An 11,490-nucleotide genomic window follows, 5' to 3' on the forward strand; every position below is an offset into this window, starting at 1 on the left:
GCCTCACTTGCTGTGTGGCAAATGGCGCGTCCTCCTGAAACTACATGTCTGCAACATTTATTCCGTGCAGTTGAGGCAAATTTTACGTTATAAGGCAAAATATATTATTTAAGCTGGATTATTTAAATTTTGAATGAAAATTAATACAACCGTAAAACAACTATTCTCACTTTTAAAAATATAAAACCTCGTGTCCCTCATCTGCAACATTTCAACTCTTACTTTTTATTTGTACTTTAAATACCCTTGAATCGATATTATAGTACCCTTTTATGAATAAGGTGCCACTCAGAGCCCAATTTTAGCACATCAAAACTTGAAAAGTGTTTTTATCACATTCTTCCAACTAAACTGACACCTTTCTTTCTGTTCAAATAGCATTCAAACGCAAAGGATTGTTCCTATTATATATTTTTTTCTCAAGACTATTAATATTTGATGTACTCAATTGAACGAGATTTGTCTGACAAAATGACGACTCTAAAAAAAAAGAAAAAAGAAATCTTCCGTCGTACTTGGTTAAAAAATCATTCTGCAGCTCCTAAAACAAAACAAGAAATCACCAACTGAATACCATTAGAATATATAAAAAAAAAACAAGACTAACAAAATAAAGCATAAATAATAGTTCTATTCTTGTCGGAGCCATTTTTAAACAGAACAGTATCTGTTTAAAAGCGAAGCTTCCAAGGAAAACAACCCTTCTTTAGAGAAAAATAAAAAAAGATGTCTTCTTGCAGCGAACTAAATCGCTTTCAATTATCGGCAACAACAAATACTCGTTTGTCTTTACAGATAAACATCTTTGATTTGTAAATGGTTATCTTCATGCGAAGTGTAAAAATAAAGTTCGCGGATATAAATTTGCAATTTCTTCGGGCGTGTTTGAGCTTTTGTTCATTCTTCTTCAACTCAACATCTAATATTTCTTTTAACTGTTACTTATTTTTAAATTTATTTTTATAATTAAATTTACACTATCATTTTAAGGCAATTTTTCTTTCACCATTTCACTCTCAAACAGAAAGACTGGCATTATTATACTATCTCTTCTCTGTTTATTAAAGGTTTTTTTTTCCGACTTATTTTATACTTTAATGTTAGTAAAATTTTATTCCCACACAAGCACCATTTTGAAAGTTTTTATTTATAAATTCTTTATTAAAAAAAAAAAAAAACACGCGCATTATGTCGTAAAACACATGATAGACCTGAAACTTTTACTTTTTTTTTTTAACATTCAAAACTGTTACTTTATGCTTTCTCTCCCACCACTTTTTTTCTTTCTGCGTCTGACTTAAGCATATTCATAACAAAATTATATATTTTAATGAAGAAAACATTCTAAACAACGACAAAACTAAATAATAATCGAAATCCACCTGTTAATTGTTGCTGAAAACAATTAAAAATAACAGTAATTATAGAGTTAAATTTGCTAAGAAAAGTAACAAACGAACTTCAAGGCTTAACTTAAGCAATGTAATTACCTTTTTAAACTGATGACTGGACTTGAAATAAAGAAACCTTCATCGTTGCAAAGTGTAAATCCAAATATATGTACCTGCTAAAGTTCAGACATTTATTTTTTAAGTTTATTAGCAGAACTAAATTTAGAATTTCTTATCTTTTTCATTATTTTTGGCCACAATTAAAAAGCGGAAAGTACTTTAACTTTATAATTACTATTACTTTTCATTGACTTGTCAAGAATTAAAAAATAGCTACGTCACTTCCGTCGCACAAAAAGTTTTTTAAACAGAATTTCAAAGCTATTGCATAAAGTGTTTCACTTCAAAAAGACAAAAACAAAAGTAGTATATTAAAAATTTTAACCATTCAGAAATTCTATAAAACCTCTGTTTCAGTAACTCCATAACATCTCCATTACATCAAAACATATGTACTACATATTTATTGATTAGATAGATGCAGAATAGTTATGAATGTATTAAGCAAAAATTTAAGCACAAGATTTCTACATCAATGAGTGTTAAACTTGAAAAGTAAAATTTTCAGTAAAATAAATTCTACATTTTAAAGTAGGAAAATCACAGTTAATATTCGACTGTAAATAAGGGTTTATTTAATCACATAGGAGACAGTTGAAATAGGTTTTTGGGTTTCGTCTTTTATTCTTAAAATAAACATCTTGAGAACCGGATATTTTTTTATTAGTGACCAATATATGTAAAGAAGCATGAAAAACCATTTTTCTAGCTTCAATTTACAATTAGAATTATGAAATATTAATCGTTTAAAACAGGATTGCGGAATGGAATTGATTTGGGTGTATAGGAGTCGGAGTCGGGAGTTTCAAAATTGCAGGAGTCGTGGTTGGTCATTTTCTGACTCCGCAGCTTTGGTTTAAAAATACTGTCGATTGCACTGTCTTTATATCCCCCCCCCCTAAGATGCAATATTGTAGGTTAATGGGCTAACTAATGCATAAAGCAACACTACTAATTAAGATGAACAAAACAAATTTTTTAAAAAGTTTCAAGTGCAGTCTTGGGTCTTCTTCGGAGCCTTCGGAGTTTGCGCCTTTAGACATTTGCGATATTGTAAGTACATTATTGGTAATAAACAATTTGAGTTTAAGCGAGTTTTATATAGGGCTGCGGAGTCAGAGTAGGAGTCGGACTGATTTTGGGGTAAAAGAGTCAGACTCGGAGTCTAGAGTTGAACACTGTAAAAACCATTCAGAAACGTTCCTGGAAAATAATGGGCAGCTGATGTGCCCAATTTCTGCCAGTAACATAATTCGCAAAAACCAGGATCATTTCCGCTAAAAATCAGTAACCTTCCTGAAAGTATCCTTGAATCTTTCTGAAGAACATAGAGATCGCACCAGTTAAATTCAGCTTTCAATTGAAATACGATAGCTATCCAGACAGAGACTTATTTCCTCCCATTGGGACCTTAGTCACCCTGGAAAGGCCGTAAACAAACTTAGGATAATACACTTAATAAGTACCCAAAGTCAATCTTTAGACTGGTAGCTAAAAGTATTTTCACACCAGTGAGGTGTCTGCATTCGTACCACTTGTAGCAATTCAAGAAACTTTTTTGCGAAGATACTTGATTTTACGGGGAAATAAGTGAAAACCCATGATATCCTGCAACGTTCCACGGAAATAATCAGTAACGTTTTGGAATTTTTTTACCGTGAAGGTTTAAAATTTCTAGAGCCGGAGTCCGTAATTTTCCCTCAAATTCCACAACTCTTTTTGAGTCGGACTGATTTTTGTATAAAGAAGTCGGGGAGTCAAAAGCTCTAAAACTCCCAGAATCGTAGCTGAAGACGAGTATTTTTACTCCGACTCCGCAGCCCTGGTTATATCAGAAATAAAATCCTTTTGTTGTTAAAAAAATACAACACTTTATTATCCAAATCAATAGACACAATGAAGTGAATACTTCTGCCCAAACGCAGACCCAATCTTTCATTATGTCATTCTGCTAAAGATACCGTCTGTAAATAAATGAAACTTTTCCCTGCCATTGACCCTTTTCTTCAGAAGTTATCATCGCTACGAACCAGTAAAATCGATTCGATATTTCTGGCCGGAAGGTTTTATTTTCTTACCATGTAAGAACGAGCTCCCCCCCCCCTCCCCCATCAAAGAAACTTGTTCATTGATTAGTCGAGCGGTTCTTTCTCTTTTTAATGAATCGCCAGACACTGAGATGATGTGGTTGTAAAACACAAACAACATCCAATCAATGAGAACCTTATTAATCCGAAGAAGGCGGTTTGGGGGTGAGATGAGCAAGGATCGATCGATGGGCTATATCAATTGAGGGGCGTCCAATATTTTATCACGTGCCGTTAAAGTTTAGCCCACTTTGCTAAAGTATCGGGACTTTATATCGGGTGAGGAAGCTTGCCCGATAACTTTTAACTCTAAGTCTCTTTCAGTGACGTTATGTGAAAAGAAAAGTGTTGTTTTTTATATGATGTGACGTAGAGCAATCTGTTTAGGGTTCCAATTCGTTTACGGCCGAGTTTAGATGGTATTTGTGGTATAATAAATATTAATTTAATCATGTCGTCAAGTCATTCTTATTTCTTAAGTGTGCAGTTAGCGCTTTTTTTACGAGCCTCTAATTAGTGAACACGGACGATTTACGGTCAACTACTAATCTCGACGGCGTCACCATCTCAATCATTAAAATATATTTGGGCTCCTCTTTCAGTTTATGAGTAGCTTTCCAATGTTTTGACATCACCAGATTTAGTATGTTCAAACCAGGTTTCAACATCGAAAAATGTAACTTTCTCTAATTATTCTCGACGTCTGCGGTTTTTAAATACCACAGATTGATCACCTTACTTATGATTTAAAATTCTTTATGGTAAGCGGAGTCGTTTAAATTTCAAACTGATTTTGATGTAGGCGATATAGAAACTCTTCATATGAGGCAGTAAAAAGCAAAGGAATGTTAGCGCTAAATTAGAAATGTGGAGATGAACATTACACATGGTAGGTGAACCTCTTCTTTGTGTTGGGGCAAGATACAGTACTAGTGGCCCTGGTAGGTAGGTGATGCTATCTAGTATGATTTAGAGAAATGTTCAATGAAAACCTACCTAGGACTCGACCTTTAAACGCTTTTTACTCAAAAGTTGAAAATGTTCACTTACATTCCTTTGCTTCTCACTGTCATATGGATTTCTCTTTCTAATGCTTAAATTTCTTTTTTAATTTGGCTTCTTCATCATATTCTTTGTATCTATGAATTTAAAACGAAGCCTAAAATTCAACGGAATTTTTCTTTTCCTGCTAGTATGTGAGTGTCCACTCTCGGATTGAATGTACTACATTCCTAATATCGTGTGAAGAAGAGTAACATAAATGGTGTTGACAAAGAAGTTTCTTTGATAACACACTTCCGACACTACCGTCAATTTGGAGGAATCCACATGTGTCAAATCTCTTTATAACTTCATACTCTACCCCATGACAAATATTGCGCAGCAATGGCTCATCTTTTATTATGTCTTTCATAAATTAAGTTACTAATATGTTTTAAGGAAAGTATTTAGTTTGTACTGTATTTCAAAGTAAAGTCCAGTTTTAGTGAGGAGAAACTATTTAATGAGAATTATAGAAAGGGTAAGTTTCTGATGATGAGAGGTACAAATACAAAAACATATGTTACAGCCAAAGAGTACATGACTCGAAAATAGATAATTAGTACATTTAATGCAGCAAATAGCCCGGTTGTCACATCCAGAGACAGCGGTTTCGTTCTTATAGGAACTTTTCAGTCTGAAATAAGCTGGAGGCAGATATCATCTCATTGAAACTGAGAGTGAAACAAACTGGTGGATAAAGGAAATTTGTCTCACCATCAGGCCCGACGCGAGGTCATGTCAGCCTAGTCGGAAACTAGAGGCCCTTTGACACTGACGCAAAAAGTGAGGAAGGAAGAAAAGAAGAAAAGTAAAAAAGAAAGGAAAAATGGAGAAAGAAAAAAGGAAGGGGATTCCGAATAAGAGAAAACGTAAAGATTAAATAAAGTTTACTATTTTGATATTTACTCTTATGGCACTTAAAATAGAGTTAATTGTTTTCTAGTACGCAGTTTTGATTTTTCTTCCACTTTTTTTTCGTATTTTTCCCCTTTTTTTCTCTCCCCCAGCTTTTTTTTTTATTCTTTTACTTTTTTTTTCTTTTCCCCTTCTCTTTCCCTTTTCTTTTTTCTTTTTTTTTTTTGGTGGGCGGGAGAAGCCCGGACACATAACTGACAAGGCGCCCGCCTTGGTTCTCTGCGAGTATTCAGAGCGGGTACTCACCAGCGGATATCCGCAGCATGGAGCAACTCGACTCGTGAATTGAAAGCAAAGCTTGTATATTTAACATTAAGTTACCGCCAATAAGGCTGGGTTAAGGCAGAACTTTAGAGTTAGAACTCCTCTGGATTTCAAATACGAACGAAACTGCATTCTCTGGAGGGGATAACTGGGCTGTCTGGTATATTGCGTGTAATTCTGCCTTAGCCCTATCTTAGGCGCGATAATGTACTGCTGGACTATTAGCATTTTCGAAAAAAAAGACGTAGTGTAAAGTAGAAACCATAGAGAAAGAGAATGTGTTGCAAGGGAAAGAATGAGTTACAGCAAAAATTAGAAAGTTTTAGCAAGAAAATATTATTTTAATTTTTTTTTCTTGGATTACATATTACCACAAATGCATGATTTATGCCTGGTTAATACTCCATTTCTCTTAAAAATGATAGGAGAAACTGAAATTCATCTGGTTGTAACGGTTAAAAGCAGCAACAAGCAGGGTCACAACGAGACTTTTGCTTCGGGGAGGGTTTTACCAAACGCATTAATCGTGAAATCTATACGACCAATTAAATTTGATTTTGTCCATATATTCTAATTATTTCTTTTTGTTCTTAATTTTAAGCAAATATAAAAGATAATGTATCTATTTAATGAAGAAAAAATCTCATGTGTATGCTACATAACTTCCTTATGCCCCTATTAATCGATTTCTTTAAGATAACTCAAAAGAATATATGCATGTACTCAAGTACGGGCATTCTAAGTAATACGTCTTGAATTCATATCATTTGAAATTAATGCAAATACGTTGAATATAGAATTTGCTTCTTTAAAATGCAAAGAATTTCGATTTTTTGAATCAGAAGAAAAAGGTTGTATTGTTTTGCAAGAAATGTTTTTCCCATTCGTTTTAGCTACGAAAATAAATAAATTAATTAATTAGTACTGCAGATACAAAACTGAGTTTGCACAATTTTCCAGCAATAATTTTATTTTTAAACGAAATTGAAAACAACAATAATTGAATTGAAAAAATAAAACTGTTATAAAAAATTCTTCAGCATCAAAATATGATGAGAAGCTCTTTTTTTAAATGCTTTTGAAAAGTTTCGATAGGGATTTGAACCTTAAGAAAATACCCTGAAAAACGACACTGGTTAGGGGGGAGTAAAAAATAAAGTTCAAGAAATATTCAGAATGTTTAAAAGTATTATTTGTAGCAACCTAAAAGACGCGTAACATTTTTTTAGTATTTCAGTTTCGTAAATTTTGTAAATGTGCTAGTTGTGCGGTACTTAGTCGAAATAAAAATCTTCAAGCGAGTGGACTGTATGCGTTTATTGCTATGGACAGACAAGACAGGTTTCAATGGCGATTTTCTTATCGTAACAAAAAAAAAGTTTGCCATATGTTGGCGTGAATAGTTCAAAGAAAATAACTTCGCCAGGGCGATAAAGTTACAAACACTGAACATCCCGCCCGGCGTTGAAATATAACATTATTTCAAATTTTCAAGAAATTACACAAGACATAAAACAATTTTAAACACAATAGATAATAGAACATTTTAGAAAAGAGAACAAATATGAAAATTACAATAAACTGATTTAGTTAACAGGATGAAATTTGATTATCTTCAAGTGGCAAAACACTAATTTTTGATATTGGTCTTTTAAAAATGCCTTTGGCCGTACGTATTTCGGCAACTCTTACGTTTCCGTCTGGACCTGGAATTACCTTAACAATTCGACCCATTGACCAATTACATATGGGAAGTTGAATGTCCTTTAATAAGACTAACATGCCTGGAATTAAATTTTGCCTTTTAAACAGCCATTTAGATCGCTGTTGTAAATGGCTCAAATAGCTATTTTGCCAATATTTCCAAATCGTTTGGACAATTTTTTGCGTTTTCTGCCACCTATTTAGCAGATTATCCCTTTTATCAACAAGGTTAGGTTCCCTTTTCCAGTGCCGATATCTCAGGTGAAAAATACCTTACCTGTAAATTTCTTAAGAGATGGTTTTCGGCATTTACATATTCTTCATACGTGAGCGAACCTGTTTGTTTCACAGGAGACTTGCAGTTTCTGCTAAACCTAAAAATAAATGCTAGAATCCTAATTAATTTTTGAAAGTTGTTAGTGATATCTAATAATCTGTCAAAGAAGTTAGAGTCACTACTAGAAGTTAATGACACTTGGGAAACAGGTTTAAGCTCCTCGGTGTAGAGTTGATTTGACAAATCACTGGAATTTTTCAAAGTCTGCGGATCAGTTAAGTTCAGCTTGACAAGATTCGGACCATTCCACCACAGTTCACAAGTAGCAAGATATTTGACATCCATCCCACGTGAAATCGTGTCGGCTGGATTATCCTCCGATAAAACGTGTGACCATTGGAAGTTCTTTGTCATTTGCTGGATTTGCGATACCCGGTTGCTTACAAATGTTTTGATTAGATTTGAAGAGGTATTAATCCATGCTAGCGCAATAGTAGAATCTGAATACAGTTCCACAGAGTATATATGCAATTTAATAGCGGCTAAGACTTTTTGCGTAAGTTTGGATAGAAGCAAACATGCAGAAAGCTCGAGATGAGGTATACTCATGAATTTGGTCAGGGAAACTCGTGATTTACTGCACAGAAGTTGCTTCTTTATTTCGTTGGTTTGGGAAACAGTTTTCACATATATAACTGCACCATAAGCCTTTGAAGATGCATCTGAAAAACCTTGAAGTATAACAGACTTGATGTCGGATTTTAAAATACATCTAGGCACTTGGATAGAATGTAACTCAGGGAATGTTCTGACGAAGTTGTACCATTGCTCCGCAATTTCTGGAGGGAGCGTTTCATTCCAGTCTAATTTAAGTAGCCATAATTGTTGCATAAATATTTTTGCCTTGGAGATGAAAGGGCCTAAAAGTCCAAGTGGATCGTAGATGCGTGCGATTTCCGAAAGTACATCTCGTTTGGTGAAATTGCGATTTGGATTGTTGCTAACCTTGTACATAAATGAATCACTTGAGCTATTCCAAAGCATTCCTAGCGTTTTAACTACAATTTCTTCAGAATTTCTGTTTAGAGGAAATTCCTGAAGTTCGGTCGTAGAACCTTCGTTGCTGCACCACTTGTGTAAATTCATGCCGCCTTTTTGGAGAAGTTGCGTCAATTCTGACTGAAGATTCAAAAACTCCTTCAAGTTAGAACTACCAGAAAGGCAGTCATCCATGTAGAAGTCTTGAAGAACGGCTCTGGACACCAAAGGAAAGTCCTTTCCCTCGTCCAATGCAAGCTGCTGTAAAACTTTCGTTGCTAAGTACGGAGCAGATGCAGTCCCATACGTGACAGTTTGTAACTGGTAAATCTTAGTTGGTGCAAATTCACTCTCTTTCCATAATATTTTTTGTAGCTTAGTTTGAGAAGAATCTACTTCAATCATCCTGAACATTTGTTTAATGTCAGTGGTAAATGCGTAAATATACTTTCTAAATCTAATTAGAATTGAAAATAGATCTTCCTGAATTACCCCTCCTTTACTCAATAAATCATTCAAAGAATGTCCGCTGGTTGTTTTCGCACTTGCGTTGAAAACTACGCGCAATTTAGTAGTTTTGCTATCTGGTCGAAAAATACCGTGATGAGGGAGATAGTATCTGACATCTGTTCCCTTATCTTCTTTTATTTCTTTCATGTGATTCAAAGTTTTGTATTCGTTAAGAAATTCTGTATACCGCACTTTCATAGCCGGATCCCGTTCTAATCGTTTCCATAGTTGATCTAACCTTCTAGATGCCGTTTGTTTAGAATTTCTTAGCATGAATTCAGAACATTCTGGTTTGAATGGCATTTGAACTACGTATCTACCATCCGAATTCCTGAAATGCGTTTTTGCAAAGTGTTCATTGCAGTAGTTTAATTCATCATCACTACAGGGCGTGTGAGTTTCGACTTCTTCGATTTCCCAGAACTTAGTTAGAGTAATATTGAGCGTTTCCAAATTTTTTGACAAAAAGCAGTGTTTTGCGGAATGATCAGAGCTGCTGACTGAAATGCTACCCGAAACAAGATAACCAAAACAACTCGATTGTAAATACAAGTTATCTTTCAGCTTTCTTTTATCTACCTTCAAAAATGCGAAGAATAATTCTGCACCCAAAAGAATATCTACTTTTTGTGGAATATAAAACGCTGGATCTGCTAAGTATACATCGTTTGGAATGTTTAAATGAGCGATATTAATTTTCTTAGAAGGCGTGAAATCTGTGATTTTTGGAACAATTAATAAGTCGATTTCCCAATGCGAATCATCCCCTTTGTTAGACAAGTGAGCTGTTATCTTCTTCTTAATATTTAGCGCTGAATCATTTAATCCACTTATCGGAATATTTATTCTTTCCCTTTTCAAACCCAAAGCTTCCGCTGCCCTAACAGAAATGAATGAACTTTCACTTGCACAATCCAAAATTGCGCGTAAGCCCCTTCTTATGCCAGTAGAATCTCTAACATAAACTATTACTGTATTTATCAAAACAGTTTTCTCGTTCCCATTAGTAAAGAAAGAGACGCGAGTATTTTCTGACAATAGCGAGTCAAATTCAGAATTGCTTATGTTCTGTTGTTGGCTTAGTCCTTGCGATTGAACCTGAGGCGTTCCCGTCGAACCACCACAATCTGCGTTATTTTGTCTGCTGTTTATGCAGTTTACGTATTTATGAAGTAAAGTATGATGATTCAATTTTTTCTTGCAAACGAAGCAAGAACTTTTCGAATTACATTGGGAGACTAAATGACGTTCGCTTAAACAGTTGAAACAAAGCCGATGCTTTTTAACTAGATCTATCCTTTCGGATAATTTCATTGCTTTAAATTTATCACAGTGATACAATTGATGTGTTTGAGTTTTACACGCGACACATATTTTCGAAATGTTATTAGATTTAACAATAAAGGATTTGGATTTACATGAAATATTCGCACTAATACTATTTAAGATTTGACATCTTCTTTCTAAGAATTCCAGCAATGCATCAAAATCTGGAACTTCATTATCTTTAAGAGTTAGTTCATATTGCTTTCTTGTTTCGCGGTCTAATTTTTCTAGAACAACATTCAATAAAATTGCATTAGATAATTTGTCTCTTGCGAAATCTAAGAGTTTTAGCGATCTTAGGTTTTTCTTAACATTATCCAAAATGATACGAAGATCTTTAGCAGATTCGTGTTTAATTGGTTGAATATTAAGAATGCTGTTAATGTGACAGTCGACAATTATTCTTTTGTTGTCGTATCTTTGTTCTAAAGCTTTAAAGAGTGAAGAAAAACTACCGTCAGTCGTTTCTAGAGTTTTTGCTTCTCCCTTTAATGAACCGCGTAAGTAATGAAGCTTTTCACTTTCAGAAAGTTCGGGATTTTCATTTATTAGGCTATTGAATTGAGTTTTGAACAAGTTCCATTCCTCAAATTTTCCGTAAAAGTTGGAAGAGGAATTTTCGGAAGTTTCATTGAAGCCTTCTTTGGCTGATCAACATTCATCGAATTAATTTCTTGTGTAGAAGTATCAATACTTTGTTTTAGTACAGAGTCACTGTAATGCTGTAACTTCAGTTTGTTAATAGATGATTTCAAGCTTACCTCCAAGTTTTGAATATCTTCGTCCACTTGAGACAATAAGTCTTCACATTCCT

The sequence above is a fragment of the Uloborus diversus genome, chromosome 8 (genome assembly GCF_026930045.1).
Source record: "Uloborus diversus isolate 005 chromosome 8, Udiv.v.3.1, whole genome shotgun sequence".
Taxonomy (NCBI): domain Eukaryota; kingdom Metazoa; phylum Arthropoda; class Arachnida; order Araneae; family Uloboridae; genus Uloborus; species Uloborus diversus.